The sequence below is a fragment of the Gallus gallus genome, chromosome 13, assembly GCF_016699485.2.
Source record: "Gallus gallus isolate bGalGal1 chromosome 13, bGalGal1.mat.broiler.GRCg7b, whole genome shotgun sequence".
NCBI classification, from domain to species: domain Eukaryota; kingdom Metazoa; phylum Chordata; class Aves; order Galliformes; family Phasianidae; genus Gallus; species Gallus gallus.
Window position 1 is genome coordinate 340,926 of NC_052544.1, and position 27,822 is coordinate 368,747.

Below are 27,822 nucleotides of genomic sequence, written 5' to 3' on the forward strand. Positions count from 1 at the left end.
TACAGCGGTGCCGCTGGGAGCTGCGGACGGGGCCGCGCTGCGCTGCGCTGCGCAGGGCTGAGTTCCCTCCGTAGCCGCTGGGGCGGTCGGGCCGCGGCAGCGCCGCGCTCCTAAGAGGACTCAGCTGGGAAGAAGCTGTGCAAATCCCCCCAGCGCTGCCCTACACGGTTATTTGTGTGCGCCTTGGTGAATGGCATGCCTGTCCAGCCTGTGCAGTACGGCAGATACACATTGTTCCACTGGTTAACGTTAAACTTACCTTGATCCTTTAGTGCCAACGGACACGCTCCATTGTCTTGCTAAAAATTAACTTAGAAAGCACGTTGAAAAACACTGGTTTCATTAAAATGTTAAGGTGACACTCGATATTTAAATCTACTTTTAAATTACCCAGTTTGCATGCACTTCAGAGAGTGAAGTCCAGACTTCAATGCTCCTGTGACCCCTCTAATAGAAATTCTGTGTTTGTAGGTGCAAATACCTTGGAAACAAGGCTGGGATTTCACACTGTTCATCTCACCCCGCACATCAGACTGGGATTTCGCTCCTCCAAGCCAGTTCTCCATGGGATGGGAGGAGGTGGGTCTCCTGGTGGACCAGGACAGATGCATTTTGCTCACCCGGTTTCTATTAGTGTGTTGGCACATCACAGGAAGTTACCCAAGCGCTGTGGGAGCCTCCTGCAGGCATAGCTGGAGTGGGGTTCGTGCCCCATGTGCATGCAATGTGGTTGCTACTGAGTTGCAGCTGAGGGCAGAAATCTCCTGGGACGCACTGATGTCATCACTTGAACACTCTCTGAGATGCTAGAGGACAGACAGGCTTTTGCTCCTACCAAAACAGCCCCTGCTGCCCCTTTCTTTTACCAGTGGTTTTCTCTTGCATACTGCGTTTCCCTCCTGCTGTTACTCAGGAACAGGGGAAAGGAAACGTGAATTCAGCTTACTGGAAAGACTGCTGCCTGCAAACTGTGATTGAGCAAGATTTACCTCCCCTAGCCCTCCCCACCCTAGGTAAATCCAGAGGCTTTATAATCACAGCTTTTGTCTTTGTTGTTTACTTTGTTCAATCTTATTGTCCAGGAGATACAACCCCGAGGGCATGGCTTGACCTTGTAGAGCACAAGTGCAGAAGCCAAGCTCACATAGCACTGCAAAGAAGACGAGTTGTAAGATGGGAAAAACAGAATGCAAGACCACTGTGCAGAGACCTTGCTGCTGTTGCTTGCCCCCATGGTTTTTTTGCATTTCCCACCTCTTTCCACACAGACTTTAGGTGAAAGCTCTTGCAAAAGCCTTATGAAACACCCTGATGGCTTGCAGGGCAGTCATGTGAGGCTGCAGGCAGGGCCGGGCAGTTTTGCCAGCCAGCTATCAGATTTGGTAGAAGTGTCTGGAAGGGCAGCAGGGCTGGAGTGAGATGTCTTTATCTGCAGTAGTGCCAGATGGAGAGATCCTGGTCTGGCACTCCTGCTCTCTTCTTCTTTGCTCTTCCCACACAGCAGTGCTGCTGACTTGGCGAGCAGACTCGGGATTGATAAAACACCTCAGAGTGAAAAGGCTGCCGTGCAGGGTCTGCACTGTGTGCTGGGAAAGCAATGTAGGGAGGGAGGGAACTGGAACCCAGGGCCTGCCCCGGACAAAGGTCTGCCTCATGCATCATCTGTGCTAACTGGAAAGTTCTCTGCCTTGCCTGCTGAAGGCTGACATTTTAAATGTTCAGGTCCATTGTTTCAGAGATACGAGGATTTAGAAGGAGATATCTAGAACTGAGTTGGAAGGGATCTCTTAAGGTCATATAGTCCAACTCACCTGCAACGAACACAATGGACACCTACAGCTGCTTCCTCAAAGCCTGGTCTGGCTCTGATCTGCTCTGCTGCTCACATATTCTTTGGGCTCTGGGTCCTTCCCAAGCTGATGTCCTGAATCAGGTCTCCCTGAAGACCTGGGTCTCTATGATCCATCCTGCTCAGTGTCTTTTGGTCCTGCTTTATGCTCCCTCACCACCCAGTCAAGCAGGATTTATGCTGGAATGCAAGGTATGAAGGCTGTTTTACTTGGGTGCGTGGAAATAAAACATCACCATGGGCCAGGCTTGTCACTAACACAAAGAAAGTGGGTCCCCTGGCAAGGCCCGAGGCTCAAGGACTTGCACTGGTAGGTAGAGTTACAACCATAGCTCTTCTCTTCCTCTGTCAAGGTAAGAAATATTTGAGCTATATCACAGACACTTGAATGCTCCCTGCACTCCCAGCCTGTCTGATAGAAGATCTGCTGCACCTCAGATTTCCTGTCTGCAAGAAAAGGCTGAGCAGAGGTCACCCTCAAAAACATGGGTTTCAACTCACCTGTGTTTGCACAGGAGGTCAGGAAACCCAAGGCTCATGCTGTTGAAGGGACACCATTTGTACTGGGGAAGGCATGCAGCAGAGCACATCCACAGGTCTGCATTCAAATAGTAATGTGATCACCTTGCTCTCTGATCAGTGCCTTCCAGGTGCTGCCTCACAGGGGGCTGGGCAGGCACATCCCAAGAGCATGGTGCTGCCATCCTGCAGCTGCCAGGGCCAGGAGGAAATCCCCTAACCTTGGGGAGTGCCGGGCAGCAGCTGAGGTAGCGTACGTTTCAGTTTTGCTGACTCTGGTTCAGAGGCTTTCAAGCTGTGGGAAACCAAGACACCAGCAGCAATAAACTAGCAACAGTACTTCATTCATGGGCTGGCTTGACTTCAATTTAGCACAAGAGATCAATGGCAGCTTGGCAGAGCTGATGTGGGCTGCAAAACTTCGCCTGCGTTTAGGCCACAAGGCCACTGTGTGGTTTTCTCCGGGAGCCCGGAGCAGTGCTGGGAGCCCTGTGGGCTGCGCGGGGCTGCAGCAGTGCAGTGAGAGGAGGCCTGGAGTGGGCAGAGCAGAGCCCGGCTAGATAGAATGAGATCTGAAGTGGAATTTGCTGGTGGACACAGGCCATGCAGGACTGTCACCTTGGGGGTACCCAGCAGCAGAGGTGCTGATGCTCTGCAGAACATGCTGGCTGCTGCAAGGCCAGGCAGCAAACACCACAAGGTCTGTGGAGGGAATGAAGGATGGGATACCCTGTCCTCACTGTGCTCCAGGTCCTTGTGGGCCTCAGAGATGGTATGCCCTGCCATTGCTGTGCTCTAGGCTCATGCCTCAGAGCCACAGGGGTGCTGTCCACTGAGGCATGGGGAGGCTCATCTCCATCAGGACCCCATGCCATTGCACTGATGCTGGTTCCTGCAGAGCCTCTGGACAGTGGCCTGGTGTTTGGAGCATGTTAGGGCAGAGCAGTACTACTCAGCTGCACTGGTGCAAAAAAACTTCAAAGCAGCCATAAGTCAGCCTCTGAGCAGGCCCAGCTGGGTCAGGACCAGCACTGGCATGGACCCTGATACCTCCTATGGGAGTGAGGAGTGCGCTGGCCATGATCCAGTCCCACTTGGCCAAGAGACCAGGAGGTTCCTGGAAGAGCCTGGATTATCCTCTGCCACTGGGAGACTAATGTGTGTGGAGGGCAGCAGATGTCCATGTGGACACTGTGCTCTGAGACCAGGTTATCTGGGAAAACCAGATGGTGCAAGATGAGATTGAACAAAGAAAGACCTCAGCATGAGTTTCCCTAGGGTTCTGCTGGATTCCCCAGGGTCCTGCTGATGGCATGATGACTGTGAAAGGGGAAGAGAGGAGATTTTACAGGGGAACATCTTGATGGTTGCAATTAGTAGGCAAACCACCCCACTTCAGTGCAGGCCAGCTGTGGGTGCAGGACAAGAGCATTGGATGGAAGACAGCACTCAAAATAGCACTGTATAAGAAAAATATTTATCTCCCTTCTCAGCTGCTGGGTGGCTATGAGACTGAGCTGGGAGGACCCTGTCACACCCCCAGTACTGCAGGGACATTTGTGAGACACTCAGCAGTTACCAGACTGTGGCTTGTGCCTCAGCAGCAGTTCTCTACAGACCTTGATTTTGCTCAGAGTTTCTCTACTAAGAGCTGGAAAGATGATGGGTTTTGGACTCTGTCATGGAAGTCCTGGGCATGGCCCACACCAGACCTCCTCTCTCCAGGGGCTCTTATCTTTGCATGTTCACGTGACTTTGGAGCCCTGTGACCCGTGTTAGAAGCTCCCTGTGCCACTAAACCAAAGGGTTTTGACGCAAGCAATACCAGCCTTCACAGCTCAGCCATGGGATCCTCTGCAATCCTTCTGCCTGCACTGCCCCATGGCCCACGCGACCTGCTGAAATCAGACCCTGCCAGAATGTTTTCCTGGCTGTGGCCTCTTGTACATCTCATTCTCACACTATTTATATCACACGGAACAGCACATAAGCACCACTGTCTACTAATAAACGGCTATGCCAGCCTTCTGCAGTCATATCTCCATGGACTGAACTTACTTTCAGATGCCTCAGCAACAACTCAGCAGCTTGAGGGTACAGGGAAAACCAACAGCTGGCTGTGTGTGTGCCAGTTTCCAGGACTGACTTTCCGCTGCCTGGCTGTGGGACCCAGGCCATCTCAGCCTTGTCCATGCTGGAGAGGTGTGGCAGCTTCTGCATGAAAAATCTATTCTTCTGGTCTGCTGTGCAGCCCAGGAAATCCTCCTGCTGGTTAAGGTGCTGACACAGAATGGGGTGAAAGGGAAGGAGTCAAAGGCTGAAATCACTCTAGGAAGTGCCGTGAGTTTGGGGAAAATCCCAGAGGTAGAAAAGGCTCGATCTAGATGACCTTGGCTGCCAGCTGAGCTGTTTTTTTTGTGTGTGTGGAGGAGCTGACTGGAGCTCTGCAGGGTTGGATGCTCCCACATTCCCAGCAGCGCAGCCAGCAACCCATCGGGCCTGCTGGCACAGCTTGGGACTCAGCCTCTGCTCTACAGAAGAGCAGGGTGGGAATAGACTGCAGCTGCCATAGGCATCCTGCTGGCACATGGCTGCTCCAGACAGAACCTTGTGGCTTCTGGGCCCTTGAGGGCACCCAGTCCCCACTTCTGACAGAAGATAGGGAGGTTTCCTGTGGATAACCTGGCTTCTGCAACTTTCAGACTGTTCTTACACCTGCATTGCTGTCTGTTGGAGTGCTTTTATCCCTCATAGGGCTGGTCTTGTGTGGCATAGCCCCTTGTCCCTCTTGGGGACAAAGGTCTATTTCCAGAAGCAAAGAGTACTGGGGATCAGCTGATCCCCAGGGGCCCTCCTGTGGTTCATAGTGGAGACAGGGCCACCATTTCTCTCTGGTGGCAGGAGGCTGCCCAGGCGATGGGGCCTTCGTCATAGAGATCCATGGACTAGCAGGGCAAGGGCTGGTGGAGAGTGTCGTGAAAGCATGGCCAAGAGAACTTGGAGCACAGTGAGTTCCTGCCATGCTGGAAGCACTGTCCAGCTGCCTCCCAGGCCTCCATCCCTGGCACTGCATCCTGCATCTTCCATCACGCAGTGGCAACGTGCGTGAGGCTGCATGGCCAGGCTGGTGTGGCCCCAGGGTCCCCAAACTTGGCTAGGCTGAGGGCCACCTGCTCACCACCTGCTCAGCCAGCCAAGCCCCACAGCTCTAGAGAGCTGGTCTTAGAACCCATGGGGTCTCCTCCTGGAGGACTAATGCAGATTTGTGTTTGCTGGGGGTTCTGGAATACATCTCTCAGCGGGGTCCTGACATCTCAAGATCCTCAAGAGGATGCCAAACTGTGGATCCTGCACTGCTGTGGGATATGTGTCCCCTTGGCCCCATCCAGAGGCCTGTTGGTGAAATTCTGAAACCTGAAACCTGAGTATAACTTTCATTAAACCTTTTGGTTGAGGTCTATTGGGCTCACCAGACCTGCCCTGCTATGGAAAGCCTGGAGATAGCTGCAGGTCAGAATAGGGGTTACACGGTGCCTATTGTCTCTGCGTTGTTGTGCTGGTGGCCACAGGTATCTTGTCATGGAGGAGGCTGAGCAAAACCTGCAACAGGTGTTGGAGCTGCTGACATAGCTCAGCTCCATGCATATCCCTGTGTCGTAGTGGGCTCTGCTCCCAGTCCTGCACAGCTGGCATGGCTCTAGCATTTGGACTTCCGAGCAGGAATATATGAGGGCTGCTCCAAATGTACTGCCTCCTACTTCATTATGCTGGCTCACTATGTCAAAGGTGGATGGTGGTGGGATGGCAGTAGAGGCTGGACCTTCCACCAATATCCCGTAACAGTCTGTTACCTTATGACAGATGGCAGCAGAAGGGCAGTCTGACAAAATGGCGTCTGATATGGAAGTGCATATGAAGTGAAGGTGTGAAATTGAATGCCTCAATGGTGAAAAAATTGCACCCATTGACACTCATTGATGCTTGCTGAACATTTATGGAAACCAAACAGTGAATGTGAGCACAAATGAGCAGAGTGAGGCAGTGGATGGTGTGGGTCACCTCTACTGGTGCAGATTTCTATGAGTGTGACACACAGGCTCTTATTCATTGCTAGCAAAGTACACAGCTAGCAGTGGTGACTATGTTGAAAAATAATGTTTTGTAGCTGAGAGTTTTGTCTAACAAATAGTGGTATTGTGCTCTTTGTATCCATGGAAATAAATAGGAGGCATTACTTTTGGAGAAACCTACATAGATGTGCCTTGCTTGCAGCATCACACAGCTCCCAGACACCACTGCCCAGCTCTAAACCAGCTGCCAGAGGAACTCAGTGGAACAGGAGAGGGGGATATGATTGCTCTGCAGGACCATGCACTGGTACCCTCTAATGACACAGTTACGTATACTCAGGGAGTGCCATGATGGCTGAGTTGCTGGCCTGAGTGTTTGGTACTGTTCTGGCACAGGCTGACGTCCAGCTCACAGGCTTCAGTGAGGCAGAGCCACAAGCTGAGTTCTCCTGCCCTGCTCTGCTCCAGAGGCTCAGCTTCAACTCCCTGGGCTCAAATAAGGACTGAGAGAGGCAGCAGGAGGGGGTCGTGTTTGGGCACGGCTTCTGCCAGGTGCATGTCCACAAGATGACACGGGCTCTGGAGCAATGCAGCAGGACACATGTTCTACCTGGGACAGGGTCATCTGTCAGCTCCCACAGCCTGGCTCTGAGGGCCCAGAGAAATTAAACTCACTGTGGCAGAGTTTGGCCCTGCTTTGTGAAATGGGTCCGGGATGGTGAGGCCACCATCCCAGGGAGCAGCATCCTTGGCACCTGGTGCACAGCTGTGGTCAGCCCTTTCCTGGAAGTTGTGTTAGGTTGATGGAGGACATCAGTGTCCTGGGTTTGAGTTAGGATATCTGGATTTGTGGTACACATTCCTCCTGCTGTCCTGCCAGTGTCATGACCAAAGTCAGCAGCTCTTGCCTCTCTCCACTGGTCATGAGTAGGGGAATGGCCCTGGGAAAACTAGGTTTGTGCATCCTCGTACACATGGGCTGACAGTTTCTGGAACAGTGAAGCAACTGTGCAAGCAAGGCTGAGACCAAGTGCTCTGAGTGGTGCCCTGGGCTGGGCCTGCCTTTTCATCCTGGGGCTGAGCCACAGGCAGCAGAGAGCATGGAAGTGAGCTCTGGCCCATGTCCTGGTGCACTCTCCCCAGCAGCTCCTGTGGGGCTGCCTGGCACTGTCATCTGCCCTGGAAAAGTCACAAGGATCCTTTCCCTTCAGTGGTGGATAGTTGGGGCCCTCATACAAAACAGAAGGATTGTGGTATGTTGGGATGGAAATGGGACTGGGGGAGGAATTGAATGGGATGAGAATGGGTATGGGAGAGGTACAGGGATGGAAATGTGAATGAAATGGGAATGGGATGGCATGGCATATGGGTGTGATGGGATGGGGACGGTGATTGCAGTGGGATTTAGATGTGGAGAGGAAGGGTTTGATATAGAGAGGAAGAGTGAAGAGAGAAGGGACAGGATAGAGACGGGGAGCAGAAGAAGTGGGATTGAGAAAGGACTGTTGATGACATAAAGATGAGGAGAGAGAGGGGATGGAAATAGGAATGGGAAGGGTTCCGCTCTCATTCAGAGAAACCTGTGTTCAGACAGGAGCTCCCACTAGCTCAGTCACATTGGTTACAAGCAGCCATTGAAAGCACTGAATGCCTGTTTCTTCTCTTGTTATCCCAAGGGTCTGTGGTGATCAGCCAGTTAACTATTTACCAGGAGGATTTTATTTTACATTTATTTTCCTAATGGCTTGGTTAGCCCAAAAATTAGAGCAGTGAATTGTGACTGCTGGAGATTGGGTGAAAATTCACACAATGGCTGTGCACTGCAGTGTGGTACCAGGATGAGTCATTGAAACTGCATTTCAGGAGGAAAATAACTGTGAGTTTGCAAGCTTCTCTTCAGGAGCACTGCATTTTTCCCGAACTGCAGTGTTTTAGACTGGTTTATGGAACATTGCCCCATGTTAAAAAAAATGCATAGAAAAGGGTGAAGAGATAGCTGATATAAAACAGTTTAGGAGCAAAGGGAGGAAATAAAAACAGCATTTTTACTGTGACAGCACACTGGCCTTAGGGGGGACCTGTGGGGTGAGCAGAGGAAATAATAGCAAAATCCAGGGATGGGAAAAAATGGATCTGTGCACAGACATGAAGTTCAAGGGGACACTGGTGACCTCGGCAGAAAGGCATGTGAGGAAGGAGTCCCAGAGAGAGGTGGGAGTCCCATAGGCATCTCCTCATCAGCTACGCAGCTCTCAGCATCTTGTTAGAGAGAACTTCAGTGAAGCGCAGTAACAAAGACAGATGCATCACTCGGGGGCTGCAGTGTGGCAGGGAGTCCAGAAAAGCCATCTTTTGATTGTCTTCCTGTGGTTTTATTGTAACCTTTTGGAAAGACACATGCTGCTTTGCAATGAGCAGAGGTGTAAAACACAGACCCAAGATGCTCTGCTGTGAAAGGGCGCATTTATAGTTTTTGTGGCCTTGTGCTCCAACTTTCCAATCCACACAGTGCCAGACAGACTTCTGACCTCTGCAGTTGCTGTCACCTCTTTAGCACGGTGCCCTAGCTCTGGGAGGAAAGGCCAAAAGATCCCTGTGGCAGATCCACAGGCTCATATACGGGAGTACGCATCCCTTCATTGGGCTTGGTTTCACGTGGGGAGCAGCAAATGCACAGGAGGCTCTGTGAAAGCCAGAGCCCTGGAGGATCAAGCCATCACTTCCACCTCACTGGCTTCTGGGGGATGGTGGCAATTCCTAGCTGTTTCATTCTTGCTCCTGCCCAACCATGCTGTCCCCAGCCTGTGTTCTGAATGACTACAGTTGTGCCACGCATGAGCTGCCGCACCTGTCCAAAGCCCCATAGTGCAGGGGACCTGTAACTCTGGGCAAGGATAGGAACAGTGAAAATCAGTCTGGGTAGTGGCTGTGCTACTGCTTCTGCTGGTGAGTGAACATGGTTTGGGAACCTGGAAGCTCCCTGGGCATGAATGTCTTTTAAACATCTTTTTGAAAGAGGTTGCTGAGCTTCGGTGCTTGCCAGGAGCTTCAGAGTTGAAGATCAATTGTTTACATATCTGACACCCATTAAACAGCTATAAAACAGCTGTGTGTTGTGTATTCTGATCCCTACAGATATTAGCATTAACAGTGACAAATCTAATCAAGTGTCTGTCTCAGAGTAGAAAAACTACAAAGCAAGCTGTGAAATGGGATGTCAGTGCAGCACTTCATACTGATGTGCAACTTCTGCCTAACCAGACTAACCCTAATCTCCTTAATTACAGTATGTTCTCATCCTGAGAATCCAGGGTCACACTCCACAACAGCTCTCTGTAGCTTTTACTGCAGGGCAAAAGCAGCTTGCTGTATTCAGGGGCACATCCCAGTTTGTAAGAAGCTCAGTGAAGCCTGCTTTTGGGCACCTCCTTCAAAGAGAGCTAGAGCCAAACTGGGGAGCAGCAGGCACAGACTGCAGGATGCAACTGAGTGAAATACTTGGTCTTCAGATTAGTTAACACAAGGAAAGACTCGGTTCCAATCAGCATGAAGTGAGATGTCTGAAAACAGCCCTCAGGCTCAAGGGAGGAGATGTGGAGTGTCCAGTGCTGTCTGGACAAGAAATATAGTGTCTGGGTGCTAGGGACAGATGGAGGAAGGTGTTGGAAGTCTTTCACGTCTCAGTCTGAAGGTCAGAAGAGTGTTAGACATGGACCATGGACTTCAAGATGCTGAGGGAAAAGAGGAGGGCACACAGTAAGCTCACAGCCCTGGATGTCTGGATAGCAGACTTTGGCCTCTTTGAGGATCTGCTTAGAAGAGTCTGCCTGGATAAGGACATAGAAGGAAGAGGGACCCAAGAAAGCTGGTTCATGTTTGAGGGCCACCTCCTCCAAGCTCAGGAGTGATCCATCCCAAAGCATAGGAAGTCAGGCAGAAGTGCCAGGAGGGCTAAACAGAGAATGGAGAGTCATAGAGAGGGTGGAAGAAAGGACGAGGAACCTGGGAGGAACACTGAGACATTGTCTGAGCATTCAGGGACGAAGTTAGGAAAGATAAAGCCCTAACAGAGATGACTCTGGACAGGGATACTGAGAAGGGCTCCTCCAAGAACATCAATAATGAAAGGAAGACTGAGGGACATATCATGCCTCCATCCAGAGAGCCCTGGGCAGGATGGAGCCATGGGCTGACACGAACCTCCTGCAGCTCAGGCAGGGGGAGGGCAGAGCCCTGCCCTGGGGAGGAACAAGCCCAGGCCCCAAGACACAGTGGGGCACCCTGCTGGAAGCAGCCTGGCAGGAAAGGCCTGGGGGTGCAGGAGAACCCTGAGGTGAATATGAGTCAACAGCATGCCCTTGCTGCGAAGGCCAACGGCGTCCTGGGCTGCCTTCGGCCTGGTGTCGCCAACAGGAGAGGGAGGTGGTCCCGCCCCTCTGCTCAGCTCTTGTGGGGCCACAGCTGGGGAGCTGGAACACTTCTCCTACATGGAAAGGCTGAGAGATGGGACGGTTGGTTGATCCTGGAAAAGAGAAGGCTCAGAGGGATCTCATCAGTGTCTATAAACACCTGAATGAAGGTGCAGAGAGGACAGAGCTAGGCTCTACTTCATGGTACCCAATGCCAGGACAACATGCAATAGGCAGAAATTGGAACACAGGAGATTCCCACTCTTATTATGTTCATAATATCTTATTATGTTCATAAGAAATGTCTTATTTAATGTGAGATTGTCTAAGCAGTAGCACAGGTTAGCTAGAGAGGATGTGAAATCTCCTCCTTGGGGATATTCAAAAGCATCCTGGACATGGCCCTAGGCACCTACTCTGGGTGGCACTGCTTGAGCAGGGGTTGGAGAAGATAGACTCAGGGGGCCCTGCCAGCCTCAGCCATTCTTTGATTCTCTGGTTTGGTGATTCTGAGACTTTTCATAAAAAGGATAGGATGAGTTTTGGAGCAGGAAAGACAGAGTAGGCCAACTGAGCATATTCTCCTTGATGTCCATCCATCCAGTGGCTGTGATTAGAAAACCTGCGAGAGGTGCCCTGCTATGCTGTACTGACTGTACTGGAAAGTTTCAGAGCTGTTTTCTTTGCTGGTCTTAAAGCTGGACCAAGACATCCATGTACACTTACTATGTTGCATTATGAGCTTCCACTGTGTAGGTACCAAGGTGTGTGGTATGAACTGTGCCCATTGCCTTGGTTAATGAGCAGCTGGGCTGAACTTGGCCAGGGAAGAACAAGTAAAGTGGCTGACAGTTTGCAGGATTAACTGATTTATTGTACAGGCCAGAAGAAATGATCAGTAAGTAAATATCTTCTTTAGTCTATATTTATACAGCTACACAGCTACTTTGAACTGTTCAAAACTGCTGTGTGCTGAGCTTCTCCTGTGAGATACAGAATATTTGTTGAGCTGGCTGAAATACAAATTAAAGGGGTCAGCTTCAGGCAACATCATTTCACAGGCTTGGGGCTGATATTTAATTTGCACGCATTTCATATGAGCATCTCATCTGAGTGCCAGGAGAAGCATAAACAGAAACAAGCCATTGTCAGCCTTGCCTCTAATTTAAAAGCTTTCATCCAGCCAAGTCCTTCCTGTGGAATTAATGCTTTGGCAAAGCTGAGTTTTTAGCCAAATACGAAGGGTCACTCTCCTTTTGCTGTTAAAGCAATTTATAATAACCTAGCTATATACCTGGCACAGGGACAGCAGCTCTGCACCTCTGGAACAAGGATCAGAGGGCCCCGTGCCCTCACCTCAAGCTGCTCTGCTGACCAACACTGTCTGGCAGCAGGCTGAGCAGGGTGCTGAGGCAGTTTCTGTGTAGGACAGGGGATGTCCATGTGAGGGTTTGAGACTATGCAGTTTAAACACCAGTGCGCAGCACTTGCATGGAGGTGGGTGGAAGGGCAGGGCTGTGCCTTCAGGCAATGATCCCCTCCAGCACTGTGTTCCCTGAAGCTGGGTATGCCCAAACTCCCCCTGCCTCTGTGGCAGTCTCCTATGGCAGAAGAATGCCCCTGGGAGGTTACATCCCACCGTCATGCCTTCCCTACATCACACGTCTGCCCCAGGTCGGTGGGATTCCACAGTGGCACATCCTGTAACACCTCGGGATATTCTAGTTTAGACTCACTTTTACTTTGAAGTTCTCCACGGCTTCCTCCCTTTCTGAGCAGAGCAGAACCGGATGGTGTGAGTCACTTGACATGGGAGCATGTCAGGATCACACTGGGTAGCATGACCAGCAGTTAAAAATGTTTTCATGTTGAAGCAAATTGTCAAGCTGAATTTTAATCCTATTTTGGACAAAACAGTTTGATTTTCTTTAATATTCTCTTGCTCCAGAGCCAACAAAGCTGTTACGCAGACATCTCTACTGTTGTTTGTTCTACAGATAAAATAATGCCTCTGTAAGATATTTTGTTCAGAATAAACAGAGCAGCAAGTTGTGAAAGGAGTTTTGGGGAAAGCAGGGTTATAAAACACAGCCTCCTGTGGTGTCTCCAAGGGCTTGTGCTGCAGCTGAGCTTTCACTGCAGTTTCTCCATAGCAGAGGAGCCATGATTTCACCCTCCTGCCTGGCCACCACTTTTAATGCAGTGTAGAGGATGTTAATTACCTGACATCTGCCAAGTCCAAAATTTTGCTAAAATTGGCTGAGAAATACAAATGTCAGTGGGGAGGGAAGGGGACTGGGGATGGGGATGACATGCTCTGAGCATCCTCAGCTGCAGCAGCTTTCATTCAGCAGAGAGCTGCTGGGCAGTACTGTGCAGGTGTGATGAAATGTGGGCAGCATTCTAAGCTGAGCTCCCAGCTCATAGTGCTGTCTTGGCCTACAGCAGACGTGGGAGCAGAGACACACTGCGGTCTGATGCGGAAACGGATAACGAAGCAGGACGTGAGCTGCCCATAGTGCATGGGCCTGGCAGAGCAGAAGCTGCACTGGCACCAGAGCACAGACGTCCCAGCAAAGATCCAGGGGAGATTTGGCAGGGTGATGTTGGGCAGAAATAAGAGCGGGATACCCCAGCTAACATAAGGAGTAACATAAGGAGTTACCACCAGAGGGCACTTCGATATTGCTCTTGCTGAACACATGCTGTTGCCTAGTGAGACCAGCACCGGATTGCCTGACAATGCACTTCCAAGCCTGAATCACTGCTGGCAGAGAGAGTAAAGGAAAGCACTCAAAAGTCATTTGAGAAACCATGCATGAATGGGAATTTACTAGCAAGGCACAGAAGATTGAGCTTTCCTTCCAGACCTCTTCAGAAAGGTCTGCCAGTGGGACTCCACCCCACATAGTCCATCAAAAAATAAGCAATGCACAGTTAGGCTGTGGGGGGGCACACATGGGCTGGCAGAGAGGGAAAGGTTTTACTCCTCCATCCTGCTCACAGCGTGTATGTCCCGAGTGCTCTCAGCCGTGCCCAGGAGCCCAGAGCCAGGCGGCTGTCCCAGCCTGTGCTCTTCTACTGCTCTGAGTGCTGGAGAGAGGAGAGACACTGCCCTGGGAGGGATCCTGGCTCAGTAGCCACTGTGATGCCTGCCTGTGTATCTGTGCTCTGCTTTTAATTCCAGAGTGTGCAGGGAGAGAAATATTATCTGTCTTCCAGGAGAAACTGTGTGGAATGTGTAAGGAAGAAGGGAAAGGGGCAGGATTTCAAACTCAGTTCTCAGAGCTCCTCAGTCCCCATCAGGATCTGTGTACTAAATAATGTCTGCAGGTGAGGACAGACTTGCTGATGAAGAGTCACATTAAAAGGATGAAAGATAAGCATCTTCACACTGCTCTCTGAAGGAAGCCAACGCTTCTTGTTCATCACCTGCAGTTGTCTCAGGGAGGCATCCTGGGGCTCACCAGTGGGCTGTGGTGTTTGACCCTGCTCATGCTACAGATATAGGTGATGGACAACTGAAGGGAACGTGGCCTTTCTGCAAACTGCAGAAAATGGAAAGCACATGCTGAGCACTGGTGTTGGTAATGCTACTATTTTCTTCCTCAAATTGCTGAAGAAGATGGACTTAACCCCACTAGGACAGGTGGCCCACATGCACCAAGCCAGAGTGTGGCCCAGGAGGTAGGGAAGCTTTCTCTGGGACGTGCCATTTCCCAACATCTCACTCAGTTGGCTGTACTGCTTCTGAAGTAGTCAGAAGCTCATGGAAGACAAACAAGCCACCCTGTGCTTCGCAGCAGAGGGTCCCAATCTGCAGCACACAAACCTTTCTGGAAATGGAGACTGCTTGCAAGGACAGCAGCTTGTGCAGAGCTGTACACATGCTCCAGTACATAGGCATTTTTGTCTGGATGTGACATGGGAAGGATAGTGGGTAGAGACCATTGTGGTCCCAGTCTATGGGGTTCTCCTGCCACCATCTGTCACATAAATGCCCTCCTTGCTGTGGCTGGGCAACCTGCCAGTCCCTGTCCATGCAAGAAGTGGCACTAGGTGACCTTTAAGGTCTCTTCCAACCCAATCTATTCTATGACTGTATGACTGGGTCTGGCTTTGCCAGGCCTAGGTTCCTTCATGCTCGTTGGTTTGCCTGACTGGTTGCAATTAGCACTAATTAGTGTCTCTTTTGACAGTGCCTTGGTTGGGTGCTGGGCCCCACAGGAAGACAACTATTTATCCCAGGCCACCTCCACCAATCTCAACAGCAAAGACTGGGGGTCATTTTGGGGCTGCATCCTGTTGTCCCAGAGGGCCTATCATGCTCTCATTCACAGGGGACCTCTCTGCTTTCCTGGAGTTTCCCTGATTTTTGTTACTGGGTGTGCTGTACCACTTCTTGAGTAGTTTTGGCTCTCCCCCAGGACCATGGTACCAAGAGCAGTGGTAGAGGGTCCTCCCCATTGCTGCTGCCTCTCAGCCAGAACAGGACTCAAGTTAAATCCTACAGGGAATCAGTACAAGGGTGGTCTTACTGGAGGGCCACATTTCCAGAAGCAGTCTTACCCTCTGGAGAAGATCAAGATGGGTTGGCAGCAATAGAGACGGGATGGTCTTGGGAGAGACACCCTACTTCCCACAAGGAAGCCCAGAAGAGAGGAACCCAATAGGGAAGGATGTGAAAAAACAACATGCAAATAATGTACATTTCAGCATTCCCTCTACAGAGCTTCTGGAGAAGGGGAGTGTAAGAACCCCACAAATGATTCCTCAGATGACTTCAGCAACTCATCAGGGAAAGCTGAATCACAAAGAGACTCGCCACCGTAAGCATCTACTTCCTACTTCTCTTGCAGCCACTTCCTCCCCGTTGACTTCAAGTGTTATGCTCACAGCCATGGCACACATGTTTGGGTAAGCCACGAGTGTGGCTGAAGTGCCCTCTGATGGCACACCATGAGGGGGACAGCCATTCTAATAGTTAAACCATTACAGTCAAGTCTAATCACCTCTGCTTTGGAGTCCTCCAGCATAGCTCTAAGTAAATGTGCCCCAGTCCTCCTCGCAGACTGAAGAAAGCAGAGCTGAGCTGAAGGTTTTTGTGAATACCAGTTCAAGCATTACAAGACTGTTGACTAAAACCATAGTATTTTATAGTCAATTAAGGTGAAAGGCTGTATAGGTGAGTATCATCACTTCTTTTTCTCCAGGTTTGGATTGCATGAAACATAAATTCTGTAATAAGTTTATTTGTGCTTTTATCTGGAAATTATTTAAATAGATGAGCATTTTATTTAATCTCATGACCATTACATGTATTTGGGATAGGTGTAAGATCTGGACAGAAATAGAGTGCATCACATTTGGGATGGGGTCATTTTGCTGGGGGAACAACGGCTGAAGCGATCACTGTATTTGCAGTCTTCAAGCATCAAAAATCTCTGTCAGACAAAAGTTGCTGAGAAGAAAAGAGGAGGTTCTGCATCTGCTGAGAGGTGTTGCGAAGCCAGGTGCAGACATGTCATGTTTAGACACAACCATCTATGTTTATATGTCCTGTTGGAAGAACAAGAGCTCAGGACTGCCCGGGATCTGCTGAAAACCTCAATCCATTGTGCTTCAGCTGCATTTGAGCTCTGAAAAGATTTGAATATGTTTGATATGTCAAAGGTGATCTGGTACCTAGTAAATATGTTTAAAAGCAGAAAATGCACAGTTTGGCTTCACTTATTCATTAGAGATGCTGAAAATTGAGAAAAAGCTTTAAAATACAGAAGAAAAAAAATAAAAGGTCTATGGAAAAGATGAAGGGAGGCACGGTCAGAGCAGACAAAAACACCTCAGGAGCATCAGATCCAGCATCTCACGGCCCAGAGCAGGGCTGTGAGGGGAGGTGAGGGCAGGAAGCCTGTGTGTTGTCACGGTTCAGACCAGGATGCGCTCAGTCTCACAAGGCATCTCTTTCCTATCTCCAGTGTTTCTGAGCACTGAAGTCCCAGGTTACTTCCATTTCCTCTTACCTCCTAGATGAGGCTTAGCAGCTTTCAGGTTTTCTTTCCTTTCCTCTGACCATCTGCCTTAGGAAACCAAAGTGGAGGTTCATCATTATGCTTCTGTTTCTGTGCTGTAAGTAGCGACTATGAATGTTCTACCTGAGGTCAAAGCCAATGGGCAGGACATGCACAGGAAGCAAGGAGTTATTCTCTTCTAAATAGCAATGTCATTAAAAAAACTGTAGCCAACTCTGCTTTGCCCAAATGTGCAGGTCTTTTGAAAGCTCATATGGATGAATGATCCGAGAGAGCTCTGCTGTTGTGCTGCTAAACAGATGGTCTAAATTTTTCTGGATCACTGGTTCCCATTTCATGTCAAGAATTGGTCTGGGGAGAATTGCCTTAGGGTGCATAGCTGAAAGGCAGAAGAGCCCAAAAGTCAGTCTTGTGCTCTGAACCTAGAGCACTGGCCCAGCTCTGCACCAAATTGGGGCCCAGTGGGAACACAGCTCCCACAGCACTGCCTTCATCATCATCCTCTTCCTCTGGCACAGCTCTGCCAAGAGGCTGCAAACTGCACCAGCACATCCAGCTTCACCAAGCAACAATGCCTTGAATGCCTTCATTCAGGTCCAGCTCCCCAGGCAGCCAGAAATGACTGTGTCACCCAGTGTGGCATCAGCAGCTGGTGGGGGCCTGGCCAAAGTCTGTGTCTCAACAGAGGAGGTGGCCTGGAGGGCTAGTGCTAGCTGGAGGAAGCAGAGAAGCAGCAGGCATTACACCAACTGTAGCTGACCCTGAGGCAGGACCAGCTATGGAGGTATCAGGGGCAGGGCTCTTCTGTACCCCATCTTTGCCACAGTGAGGTCAGACTGGGCAGCCTTTTGCTGTCACAGCCCAGGATCTGTGGCATACTGTTTAGTTACCCATTGCCAGAGCTCAGGATGCATATTTTCTAACAACCTGCAAGGGAGAGCTTGAGTCAGACATGAGCATACAGGGCACAGTGAGCTGTGGCCACATGGCACAGACTGGAATTTATTTGACACAGGTTTGTTCATTCGACAAGCAGCCTGAATTGCATGTGGTCTTTGCAGGACTGGGCTGCTGCCAAACGTAGACTTAGAAGTGAGTCAAGGACACCTGGACATATGAAATACTTCACTGGGCACAGCTGTGATGTGAACTGAAAATAAGGCTGGTCATTTATTCTTCACCTGGTTCTTTAACTCATCTCTGGAAAACTGGGTTCTCCCTTTCAAGTCACTCTTACATCTGGAATCCCCTTAACTGCAAAGGACAAAAATAATTGCTTGTAGGGAACAAATCTGCATGAAGGACAGCAGAGCTCAGGAGACCCTGCCCAGCATGCTTCCAGTTCTGTGACACTGGGATATGAATCATTTGAGAGCAGGTCACAAGTTGGAGCTGAGATCTCTTCCCTGGCTGTTCCTTGGCATCTCTCATCCTGGCCAAGGGAGGTACCAGGTTTGTGCAACACAATGGCAACAAGTTTTGATGGCCTTAAGACTGACAGAGGTCCCGGAGTGGGCAGTAGTTGTTGCCACATACTCTCACCAGCATTGCCAGGCTTTGCTGGGAGTGCTTGCAGTGCCTTGGCTCATCCCTCCTCCAATGGCTGTGTGTCCACATCTGTCTCAGGAGGATGGACCAGGAAATCTGTCACATCACCCCAGAGCTCTCCATGGGCTGCTCTACATGCCAGGGTTCCTCAAGCCCTACCTCTGTCTGCACTTAGAAAGGAACACCGTGGCCAAGGGGGCATGTGGGCAGTCTGCCTACAATACTCACAGGACTCAAAGGCAGTATATCCAGGCTCCAAACAGGTCCCTCATTCACTGAGAGAATTAGTGGTGCTGCTCCAGTCCGTACCTCACCTCTCAGGTATATTTTGCTATTTCAATATTTTGGCGCATCTTTAGTTTAATGAACGTAAAAGCCACAGATTTCATCCCACCTCTGGATTCAGAAAGGGCACAGAGTTTCACTGCTCTACTCTCATTCTTCATGTCTCAGGCAACGGTTAGTCCAGTATCACTTGTTTCAATGCCACATCCTAGACATGTCCTTGGCACTGTCATCTTCAGGCCACTATCTCTTTCTACACTGTTTTCTGCAAGATTCATCTGCTGCCAGAGCCTCTTTTATGACAGTACCTGTCAAGAAGCTCAGGTCAGCTCTTCTTTCTGCCCCAAAGTTTCCCAGTATGTCATGTGTGCAACACCTTGAAAGACAATTATGGAAGGTCATAATACTGAAAGCTTTTATTAAAATAATACAAATACTGAAAACTTCTTTCTTTCTCTCTTTCTTCTTCTTCTTTTTTTTCTGCTGCTGGTAGGTGTGCAAGAGGATAATAAAGTGTAAGAATCATTTTGTACATAGATTAACCGATTAATTAATTAAACCGATATTTAGTTTACTAATTCATCCTTATTAAATTATTGTTTTGTATTCCTTGAATGATTCTTTTCTGATCCTGGATGGGAAAAAGCCTGGTTGCCTGGCCACCTTGCACCTGGCAACAGGGCCGGCCCCAGGCTTTCTCCCACCCGTCACTACAGTGGCAAGAGCCAGCTCGGGGCAGGGAGGAAGAGATGTGGATAAAGTTTACAGCCACAGCTGTTCATGTCAGCTGGCAGGGCAAGGGAGACAGAGCTTCAGGCACTCTCCGACTTTGAGAACTGCCTGTTTTAGTAAAATTCAACTTGCTTGATCAATTCTGAAAGTGTTTGCTCCTCCCACTGGGGAGCCAGGGTGTCATGGCTACAATCTAGCTACAGGAGACAAATTAGTACAGGGAAATCGAATATCCAGAGAGAAGATGAATTGGGCTTTGTCACTCAGAATGAGTAATTCCCCTTCCCCTGCCTTTCTTGCTCTCTTGTGTCATCTGTACTGTGGGTCAAGGTCTTCCAGATATTTGTCAGCACCGTGTACCCACAGCAAGTGCCAACCACGTGCTTTTGCTGTACTGCAGTGCAAAGGCAGCATCTTCGTACAGTTCCCAGCAGCAGGCAGGTGGCAGTGCACTGCCCACAGCTGTGTGCCGGTCAGGCGCTGGGACAGGCATCTGCGCACCAGCTTGACTGGGATGTGCAGAGCAGCAGCTTGTGAGGCATCACACTCCCTCCCTCCTTGCCCAAGAGCAGAAATCACTTTCCATCTGTGCCATGGTGCTTGATTCACGGGCCAGCTTGAACTCTGGGTAAGTTATGAAGTCAAACATGGTAGGAGACGAGTCTCTCCCATCCCTGGTATGAGTGGCTGCAACAAATGTCAAGTTGGTTTCCCATCTGATGACTATCTGATGTTATTGTCAGTGTTGCTTCTGCCTTTTAAGTGCCTCTCTTTCCCCATTTTCAGCATCTCCACATTTAAAACTTGGGGAAATAAATCTGGAGTGAAATAATTCAAATTATGTCTTTACAGCTATAATGCTCTGCTGGGTTAAAGAGGAAGCTGTTTGGAGCTGGAATAAGTTCATGTCTTTGCCTCCTAATTGCAATTACAGTGTGGTCATCCCTATGGGAGGGATGCCATCCAGAGGAACCTCAAGAAGCTTAAGAGGTGGGCCCATACCCTTAAGGCCAGGTGCAAGGTGCCACACCTGGGTCAGGGCAATCCCAAGCACAAATACAGGCTGGGTGAAGAATGGGCTGAGAACAGCCCTGAGGAGAATTACTTGCAGGTGTTGGTTAATGAGCACCTTGACATGAGTTGCCAGTGTGCTCTTGCAGCCTGAAAAGACAACAGAGGAGTGGCCAGCAGGGCAAGGGAGGGGACTGTCCCACTCTGCTCTACTCTCATAGGACCCCACGTGGAGTACTGCATCCAGCTCTGGGGCCATGAAAAAAGACATGGAGTGAGTCCAGAGGAGGCCACAGATATCATCAGAGAGCTGGAGCATCTCTCTGTGAAGAGAGGTTCAAAGAGTTGGATTTGTTCTGTCTGGAGAATAGAGAGTGCTGAGGAGACCCCAAAGCAGCCTGTCGCTACCTAAAGGGGCCTGCAAGAAAGCCGAACAGGGATTTTTCACAAGAGTATGTAGTCATAGGATAAGGGATAATGGTTTTATACTGATAGAGTAGATTTATTTACGATATAAAGAAAAAATTCTTTATGGCGGTGAGGCACTGGACGAGGTCACCCAGATGCCTCCTCCCTGGAAGCATTGGATAGAGCTTTAGGCAACCTGTTCTAGTGTGAGGTACCTCCACCTATGGCAGGAGGGTGGAACTAGATGGTCTTTAATGTTCCTTCCAACCCAAACCATTCTACGATTCTATGATTTCGTGAAATTAAGAGTAGTCTTTATCCCAAATGCTTACAAGACAGCACTGAGGAGATACCAGTTGACATTTGAGTTATCTTTCCATGCGAGCAGTGGTGATGGTGATAACAGAAGTACCTGCTCTGGTTTTCTGTGTCAAAGAATGTCACTCTGTGGTAGTTACACTTTCTTGACTAACCTACTTCCCAGCAAAGTTACCAGGCTCTCTGCAGATGCCTGAAAAGCCAATGCAAAGGAGTTCTTTGGTTGAAAGCTTTGATCGAGCACACACGGATTAAGTCTGTGGGCGACACTAACTTAGAAGGAGCTGTCAATTCCCTTGAGGTTAGAGAGGCCTTACAGAAAGATAATGATAGATTAGAGCTCTGGGCAATCACCATGCATATGAAATTCAAGAACAAATATTAGATTCTGCACCGGGAACAGTGTAATCCTGGATGTACGTATAGGTTGGGAGACGTGTGTGGAGAGCAGCCCTGCAGAAAGGGATCTGGGCACTAAGGTTAATGATAAGCTCAGTATGAGTCAGCAGTGTGCTCTGGTGGCCAAAAGGGCCAACCGTTCCCTGGGCATGCATGAAGCTCACTGTAGGTAACTGGGCCAAAGGTGTGACTGGCCCACTCTGCTCAGCCGTGGTGCAGTCTCACCTTGAGTACCACGTGCAGGTTTGGGTGCCCATAAGTCTCTTAGAGAGCATCCAAAGGAGGACTACAAAGACAGGGAAGGCTCAGAGGGCAAGGTGTAGGAGGGGCAGCTGAGGTCCCTGGGTTTGCTCAGCCCAGAGCAGAGGAGGCTGAGGTGAAGCCTCAATACAGCCTATAGTTCCTCCCAGGAAGTGGAAGGCAGTGCTAAGCTCTGCTCTCTGGTGGCAGTGACAGGGCCTGAGGGAATGGCACAGGGCTGTGTCAGGGGAGGGACAGATGGGGGTTAGGAAGAGGATCTGCCCCAGAGGGCAGTGGGCATGGCACAGGCCCAGGGAATGGCTGCAGCACCAAGAATGTTCAAGAATGTTCCAGAAGCATTTGGCCAATGCTCATAGACACACGGTTTAACTCTTAAGTTGCCCTGTATGGACTCACTCAGGTGTTGGACTTGATGTTCCTCACAGAACCCTCCCAGCTCAGGTTATTCCATGATTTAATGAGTCTATCATTCAGTCACATTAGGAAAAGCCAGTGGGTTTCAAGATGGGCAAGATGCGCCATATGAGGATGTTCAAAATTACTCAAGCACCACTCTATCAGTCAAAAATGAATGAAAGCAATTGCTAAAAATATGAGTTTATGATCACTATCTGATGTTTCAATCTGCATTTTGTTTTAAAATGAGAACAGAAGCACCAGAGAGAGTGGGAATGGAGCTGTAGGCATGTCACAGGAGCCCAATAGGCTTTATTGTCTGCTGGCCCCCATGTTAAAGCACTGTTACTGCTGTGAGGCTCAGCAGCAGGTTGAATCATTTCCTGAGCTATGTTTGTAATTCCTCATGCTAAGAAGGAGAGAGGTGGAGATGGAGGAGGGAGAGGTAATGCTTATCTGGATAATTTTTTTCCCCAAAAAGGGCTTTGTGTTTCACCAAGGTAAAGAACATCTGTTTGCAGAAGCAGCGTCTGTTGGTCAGTGCTGTTAGGTGTCAGCTTGGTGAAACCTCTGTCCCAGATAAGATTCCTGGTGTGACTCACACCAATGTAGCCATTTTATCAGCGTGTTCAATTTCCCCCAGAGCAGAAAGCAAATTACCAGGAACATACTACTCAAAACTACACACACTACTTCTCATATAAGGAAAAGATGCATATAAATATTCCATACAGAAAAAGAAGTGGAGGGCAGAATGACTTCCTGTTGAAGCAGCAGAGTGCACAACATGCTGTGCCCCCTGCAGAGCCCCTGGGGGCAACAGGCTTGTGATGAGCTGGGGTCCTGCTCTGCAGGGAGCAGGGTGGGAGTCTGCTGCTCCCGAGCCTGAGCCCTGATCCCTGCATGCACAAGGGACACAAGGGAGCAGCCTCCACGTGAGCATGCCTTGGGGAGGATGGGAATCCTGCCCTGAATATAAAGCATAACATCCATTTCTGAAAACAATTCAAATGGTGTTCAACATAAATGCTAGATAGGTTTTCTAAACAGGAACCTAGTGCTGACAGCATTAAATTAAATATCATGTGGCTTAGCATGCTGTACAAGGAAGCCTGGCAAATGAGAAATATGGGATAGACTGCATTATTTATACTCTCATTTTTTTCAGTTTTCAGCTCCTAATAAAGAACAAACGTATACTGTGCTTAGATGGGGACACAGTGTGGCCAGAATCTGCATTTGCAAGGACTGCTGCTACTTCTGCCTCAGCCTTCACAGGGCTTTCTCCTCCTAGTAGCTGCTGACCTGCAGCCAGCACCAGGCACGTGCCTGTGGGCAGACTGGGTGCCAGGGCCGGGCTGCACCCGCAGCAAGGCCGCTCCGTGCCCCAGGCCCTGCCAGGCTGTGGGGCAGTGCAGGCCTCACTCTGCTGTGCCAGCTGGCACCCCTGCACCAGGCCCAGCCCCAGGACCCTCTGTGGCTGCCCAGCCTTGGCTTCGGATGGTGGGGAGCTGTGCTGGGGGCACCGGGCCTTGAGGGTGCCCACGGCCTGCATCCAGCCTGGTTGCATGCAATGGCCTGCAGGCAGGGCCTCAAGCCTGGGGCTCAGGGCTTTCCTGCAGCTGAAAAATAAACCAAACCACATGCTGTGTGCTCAGCCTGCCCAGAACCAGGTTTGACTGCCTTGAAGGATGGTGTTTTGCCACTCTGCCATCACTTTCTACTCAAAAAATACCTATCTATTCACAAGATAAAAGACATTCAAGGCCAGGCTTGATGAGGCTCTGGGCAGCCTGGCCTAGTGGTTGGTGACCCTGCACATAGCAGGGAGGTTGAAACTAGATGATCATTGTTGTCCTTTTCAACTCAGGCCATTCTATGATTCTATGATAGCTCAGGACTCAGAGCAGGGAGAATGGCAGCTACACAGTGCTGCTTGCTGCAGGGCTCTCAGCCCACAGCCCCTGCTCTGCTTCAGCAATAGGATTGTTAGCTTGGGACAGTGAGGGGCAGTGTTGTGATGTGGTGAGCGCTGGAAAACCTTTGGGAGCACTCCCGTCAGACCTCCCAGGGAAATGCATGTTTTGCGTCTTCCTCAGAACCTAATTTAAAACAAAAAGATGCATTAAAAATTTTGCTTTGGGAGATTTTAAAGAACAGCACAAACCAAATAAGCATCTGCCAAAATTAATTTTCAGCATTAAAAATCAGCACTGATGAGAGCCATCTTAGATCAAATAATTTATTTAGTAATTCCATGTAAACACTTCAGCTTTACTAGCAAATACAATGCTTGCTGTTCTTTTAAATAGATCATTCAAAAAAATAAGACTCTATTATTAATGGCAGGTTGACTAGAGATTTCCATACTACTGTACAATGAGGAATTTGTTTTCTAATGAATTTAACATCTTGATCTTTCTTGTTCTGCATTTGCTTTACGTAAAGCCCAAAGGACACACATTCGAACTGTTCCCTGCCGATGCCACTGCTGGCTGTGGTATACTGGGAAAGGTACGCAGCCAAATCCTCCCATCCTGGCACTGGCATAAGCTGATGTGAAAGTGGGGTGGTGGGACTTGTAACAACACTGTTCAAAAACGCACACCTTTTCGATCAGAAAACAGAAAATAAATGGTGGAGAGCTTCTCTTTGGGATGTGTAAAAGCAATGAACTCCATTGTTGGCATTTACTTAGAAGCGTAACAGTACACACACACATAACCACAGTGTCTGGAAAGCATACTACAAACTGAAGAAAACAGTGGTTCCGAAGTTTGGTACACCAGTGCACTAAAACCAAAAGAATGATACCTTCTTACATAGTCAAATGAAAAATAAATATCTTTATTTTCTGCCTAATTTATTTCAGTTTTCAAATAAATTTTAAATAAATCTGTACAAAGTATACTGTTACAGTATATATTCATAAGTTAACTGAAATGTCTAAGTGTAACAACACTACAATAAAGCAGTATAGATTGGCACATCTCTAATAAAGATTAACTTTAACACTCAAAAAAATACCAACTCCCATGAAAACCCTTTGTCTTTTTGATATCTTTATGCAAGTTATGTCGCAAACATATTACAGATGAGTTCTCCTCTATCTCAAAGTCACTTGTAATAATTTTTTAGAGAAAATGAACATCTTTGTACTGTTAAAGGGACACTATCAGGCTAATGAGAGACATATGTGGGGAAAAAAAAAAAAGCAAATTTGTGAAGGGAAACTTCAATCTAACAAAGGGTAAATTTTACACACTTTCATCCACCTTGACAATAGTTATAACCAGTGCTAGGGACTGGATCTGCCCCCTGCAAGGACACAGTGTGTACCTACATACCTGGTGAAGGTCCCCAGCCTGCGCCTGGAGCAGTGAGAGCCCATAGCCAGCACTTCACCTGACTGCATGGCTCCAGGAATGCTTTGAGCCAAATAGACAAACCAGCAGAAAAAATGTTTTTTCCTTGTGATTGAGACGGAATTAACACACGTGCTGGGGAGGTGAGTTTTGCTTTTTTTTTTTTTTCCTTAAAACAAGAACCTAATGTTAATCTGAGAGTGTCCCTTTGCTCAAAATAAAGACTTCTGTACTTTAAAGTTTAGATGCTGAAGCAATCTTATTCACCACCAACAGGGTAAAAAAGTCAGATACATTTCAAAATTCAGTTTTTCAAATGACATGATCCAACTGCAGTTCATGAGCTTTTGAAATCTTGTACTATTTCATCAAGAACTCTGAACTGGGAATCAAGGGATAAATATTACAGATTAAGAGTGAGAATTTTCTGTATTCTTAATCTTTCCAATGATAGATTAAATCAACGTTCACATGCTGAAAGTTAATCTTACATTAGAATGCAGTTCAATATTGGCTGCAACATAAACTTATAAATAAATCAACTACAATAGATTGAACTCTGTTAAATATTTCTAAGTTAATAAAATATTGACAGTATTATAAAATTACAGTATTTACAATAAGAAAAAAATCTAGACTAATATATACCTTTAACAGATCCGTCCTCCGATTTGGGATTGCCACGGAATTATGAATATATGAACAATTTATTATAAAGTTGCATTGCAATATAATTTTTCCATTAGAACTAGAGACAGTAATCTATCACTGCCTTTTAAAAAATAATTGACTTCTCATGGTGGGGTGTAGCTTTTGAGTACCAAACTGGTAACAGGAGTCCTCCGCAAGACGTCTGAAGGTAAGGTGGGACCAGCCTCAACTGCTCAGATTAAAGCTGTATTAGAGAACTGCCAGCAATCAGAACCACACAGGCTGCAAAAGGGGAGGAAAGGTAGTTTTCAGCTCAGAGTGTACAGCTGGAAGACTCCCGTCATTATGGACTCCAACTAAGGCTGCAGGAGCTTTGATCTGCTCTATAGTGCAAAACCTTGTCTTTTGTTTCATTGAGATGAAGTTAGTCTTAAAGGGACATAGTTAGGTTGCAGCTATACCAGAAATGCTCTTGCCAACCATGCATGACAAAACCAAATCAAATCACTTGAGATGCTGTTCTGCTTGCTCTATGGAGGTTGCATTTTTTGGCTTGGAGTGGTTTTGATTATGATTTTTTCATTTTGTTCTTTCAAAAGAAAAAAAAATTGGCTGGGACCATGTAGTCAACTCATTTTCTATTCCTCACCAGCTTTGCTGTTTCACAAGTATTAGCACAGTACTGCAGCATTTGGGTTGCAAACTCTTAGGAAAAAAAGGGAGTCTTCAACTCTCCCAAGCTGATTTGTCTTAGTATAGACCAAATTTTGAAAATTACCTAAATCAATTGCAGTCATTAAGAAGCACCAGCTGCTTTTGGAGTCCCAAATACCTAGCAATGTCCTTTTAAGGATCAGACCTTTCACCTGCCTTTTCCATCAGCCTCGGAGAAAGTGTTTAAAACTATTTTAGGATGGGCAATGCTCAAATTCTCTCCCTCCTCCCCACTTTATGCTTCTTTTCCAAAACAGAAGCCTTGCTTTCTAGCAGAATATAGAGAAAAATTAAAAAAAAAAAATCAGAAAAAGACATATCCATACTCAGTTCCCACCCTTCGCTCCCCCCATCCTCTTCACTGTAAAACCAAAATGCCATTTTGCAGCATCTACTTTTGGAGAAATTACTTTCCAAGCCCAAACCTGAAGATGCTTTTTGAGACACCTGCCCACAGGCTCTGGGAAGGTGAACTACGTCATGCACCTGCAGGAATTCCTACCAGCCCCGTACCAGGCAGACGGGAACACTGCTGTCCTTAAAAGCAGACTTTAAAGTGTTAAATAATAATTTGTAAACTTCAGTCTACGTTACCAAGAGAAGGCTCTAGGTCCTGCGGGCTCCATTTCCAGAGTTGCAGAGCAGGAAAACTAGAAAGAAAGCTTGGTACCTTTCAATCACCTGCCAGTTTGTACTGGGGGGAGTGGGGAACGAGAGAGACAAAATGACAACTGACCTTATAAACAAAGGTATGTTTAGGGCTTCTGGTTTCAGGAATAAACCGATATTTACTGGTAAAAGTCTGCCAAAAAACAGAAACAGAAACACAGGATTACTGGTAAATATTGGTTTATA

The 27,822-nt window shown here is 48.3% G+C and overlaps 1 protein-coding gene across 13 annotated transcripts in view; it reads right to left on the reverse strand.

The window, feature by feature from the left end:
* Window positions 1-27,822, reverse strand: part of PURA (purine rich element binding protein A) — a 51,716-nt gene that overhangs the window by 7,713 nt on the left and 16,181 nt on the right. For 5 of the 13 annotated variants that reach the window (XR_006931452.1, XR_006931450.1, XR_006931448.1 and 2 more), the window contains one exon: window positions 24,466-27,769. The exons of 1 other annotated variant lie outside the window; for it this stretch is intronic. The gene's annotated coding sequence lies outside the window, so the exon portion shown is untranslated. Of the gene's footprint in view, window positions 1-19,105; window positions 24,340-24,465; window positions 27,770-27,822 lie in introns of those variants that run through there. 7 more of the 13 variants (XM_025154964.2, XM_040647037.2, XR_006931449.1 and 4 more) reach the window with 7 other exon arrangements.